Genomic DNA, 3,762 nt, shown 5'->3' with positions numbered 1-3,762 from the left:
CACCACCTACTCGACTCGGACCACTATCATCTCCACAACCACCACCACCTCCTCGACTAGGACCATTGGCACGAACTTGAGCATGATCATCATCATCGCTATCGTTATCATCATCAACAACATTGTAAGCATTATCGTGCTCACCATCACTAGGCATTCTCCATGCATCAGGATCATAATATGTTTCACCATCAAGTTGAGTGTCATTAGGAGATTGAGCTACTTCAAAGTTATCCTTAGGATTGGGATTCAGAACAGGTTCCCAATTTCCATCTATTGGCACACCAGATTGCTCTGCAATGTATGAATTAGGATGTCTGCTTTCATCTAATAATGCCTCAGGGGTTCTCTCTCTGTCATCAATCCAATAAAAAATAGGATAGTCTGAGTCATTATCGACTGGGTATATTGATGTGAGGTCCAAGATCTTCTTCTCTTCTTCGAATTGGTTCTTTAGTTGGACATGTTTGCTTTTCAGTCGAAGGTTGTAGTGGACAAAGACTCGATCCTCCAGTGACTCGGTTATCGAGTTACAACGTTTCGCCGAGTGTATGAATCCAAACGTGCTCCAATTCCTTTCACATCCAGATGATGAGGTAGTTTGTGAGAGGATTCGTATAGCTAACGTTTTCAAGTGGTCGACATAACCGTCTTCAACATTCATCCACCAATCAGCTGCGTCAATGACAAACAATGTAGACCATATTATATAATTTTGTATGGACTAAAACTAAAATAGGTCAGTTACAAGTTCGTAGTGGGTTAACAATGAAACTAACCCGGCATGACTTTGGTTCTTCCATATACAAGAATTGGCGCAGAGAATACCCCAGAAGCCTCTCGATAAGCTTTACATTCATTTAAGCAAGCCAATTGATCTGATAGGTTTGGGATCAATTGGTTAATGACTGTCTGCATTGCTGAGAGGAACTCCCCATTGTATGCAACATTTTCACTATCAGGGCCGTAAATTACGGCAGGATTAAGATAGTGTGCTACAAGCAAATTTGCAGCATATTAGCTTACAACAGTTATGGTACAATTAAATAAACCTCGAGTTAACAAAAATATTACCAGCTTTGTGTAATGGGTGCCCCAATTGGTTGTTCCACCTCCTCTTAATGATTCCAACAATCCATTCAGGCGAGCGAATCTTCCTCCGAACTTGCTCAATTGTTATTTCTACCCATCTGTGTAAAAATGGCATGGTCGGTTTATCATCCCTATCCACCTTCCGCAATAAAACCACAATGGGTTCTAATACAACTACAATCCCCTTCACATTCTGCCAAAATTCTTGGTCGTTTATAATATCCTCGACCATCATCATCTGGAGCGTAGGATTATCATTATTGATTTCAAGATATCCTTCGGAAGTAAACATTGACCGGAGCTTGTTCTTTTTCTTCAGCAAACTTTTTAATGCCATGTAATTACTAGCAAATCTAGTTGGACTAGCTCAGACTAAGTCTCCACCACACACTTCCCTCATAAGGGAAACAACTCGAGAGTGGTTATAAATGAAAGACGTGATATCCTTCGCCTGATCAAAGATTGTTTTCGTCGACGGGGATCGAGAAAATTCTTTCAAGATAAGGTCTATAGAATGAGCCGCACATGGGGTCTAGAAAAGGTTATACCCTATTGTACATGAAGTAGTTTAGTAGACAATTCATACTCAAAACCTATTTGCAAAAGGAATCTAAAATGAGAGAATAAAACTTATTTGTAAGTATACCATTTTCTCTTGCAAGCATCTCTCCAGCTTTCTTAAAATTCGCCCCGTTGTCCGTTACAATCTGAACAAGATTCTCCTTGCCAACAACACGTCTCATGTGTTTCAATAAGTGGCGGTGATCTTTCTTGTGTTTTGATAGATCAACGGACGAATCAAAAGTCATGAGCCCATCACAATACACCATGAAGTTCATCAAGCACTGTCGCGTTGGACCAGTCCAGGAATCACACATAACGGTGACACCATATGTAGACCATTTTATTTTAATATGGTCAATATACAATTTGCACTCTGCCTTAAGCTTTTGCAACTCTAAATTTAGTAGTTGATAGGCTGAAGGAGGGGTCACTCCAAGACCGGCGCGACATGCCTCATCGAATATCGGCTTGTGATAAATATAGTAACAAAGTAGTTTTAGTTTTACTTTCGTTTATAGTTCTCGCGAGCTTTATTCATTAGTAAAACTATTTATTTTATGTTTATCAAATGGCGCTGCTGCCATCTTAGTTTACTTTCGCATTGTTTTCGTAGTATAAGTACTCTTCTTAAAGTTCCATTTCACCCACCCACCCTTGTTTGATTCTAACTGTGGTCATCCATTTTAGCAATTGAAAGTTCCTCGGAAAAAATACACGGGTGCAAGCGCGACCCGCGCCACACGCTTGGAGCCCTGAGCGCGACCCGCGCCCAAACCAAGCGCGACCGCGCTCAAATCACTGAAACTTGAAGTTTACATTGAGCGCACCTGCGCCTAAGGAGAGTGCGCCCGCGCCCTCAGCTGAATTTTGCCGGATTTCCACAGGTTTGTTTCGAACTTCGATTTTTCAAGTTTTTTAGTGTTCTAACTTGTTATATACACTGAACACGCGTAAACAAGACGCTATTCATAAGCGAAGCAAGGACGCACTCAGGTATTCCTTTCTTCCACACCTCGCATCTTCTGTTAGAGGTTTATACTAGTATATCAGGATTGTTTGGAGTGTTATCGTGTTTAGTTAAGTTTGGTCTTAGCCTTGTATGAGATTAAGGTCTGGTCGAACAAAAACACCTAACGTAATTACACGGTAACATCAACAAGCACGCCTATCTAGTATATCACTCATTGCACCTCTAGTTACTATTCCACATACTCTACCTGACATAATGCCTGAAGAAGGAGAGACTCCTCTCTCTGAATTTTATAAAGCCTTGAGCGATAGCGCCAAATCTTGCATCGTTCTAGCAGACCCAGTGGGGGATTTTTGAATCCCCCCAAACATATTTAATTTGTTACCCGTTTTTCATGGTCTAACCTTATCAGCAGATGCGCCAAACCTTATCAGCAGATGCGTAGGATTGAACAAGTCCTTACAACATTCCACCATCCTACGGTTGGTGCTGAACAAATTAAACTGAGGGTATTTCCCTTCACCTTAGCCGATAAGGCGGCGTCTTGGTTAAGCGCCCAAAGCCTAATTCGTGGACTCGTGGGCTAAACTTGTCAAATTTGTTTATGGAGCATTTTTACCCACCCCTAAAGACGGATGAGATGCTTTCCAAGATTTATTTCTTTCGACAAAATCCTCATGAATCATTTTCAGAAGCTTGGAATTGTTTCACCGATCTCCTTATAGAGTGTCCACATCATAACCTAGCGAAAGACACGTTAGTTCGTGCCTTTTTCAAAGGACTTCTACACCACCATAAAGAAGTCCTTGACATAATGAATGGGGGTAGTTTCCTAAGTAAAGGAGCCTCGGAGGCTTATAAATTTTTAGAGGATCAAACTAAGCGAAATAACAACTGGGGGGGTAGTGACGATATCCACCGCTCCGCTAGTTCTTCTAATACAGTTAAGGCCGCCGGTATGTTTGAGACAAAACACGATCCCGAGCTTAAAACTCTAATCGAATCACTCACTAAAAAGGTAGAGGCCATTTCTATACAACAAAAGCCTATCCCCGGCATGAATGTAAATTCCAATCCATGTAGTTTCTGTTGGAGTCCTGAGCATCCCGACTCCCACTGTCCTATAACCTATGAAC

General features: G+C 41.4%; 1 non-coding gene across 1 annotated transcript; it reads right to left on the bottom strand.

The window, feature by feature from the left end:
• Positions 1–3,266: 3,266 nt before the first annotated feature.
• On the bottom strand, positions 3,267–3,370 carry LOC147481670 (small nucleolar RNA R71). Its single transcript, XR_015207113.1, has one exon. It is a non-coding gene; the product is annotated as a small nucleolar RNA R71 (small nucleolar RNA).
• Positions 3,371–3,762: the final 392 nt, after the last annotated feature.

The sequence above is a fragment of the Coptis chinensis genome, chromosome 8 (assembly GCF_015680905.1).
Source record: "Coptis chinensis isolate HL-2020 chromosome 8, ASM1568090v1, whole genome shotgun sequence".
Classification (NCBI taxonomy): Eukaryota; Viridiplantae; Streptophyta; class Magnoliopsida; order Ranunculales; family Ranunculaceae; genus Coptis; species Coptis chinensis.
Note: the sequence above shows the minus strand (reverse complement) of the source record. Positions and strands in the feature narration are given on the sequence as shown.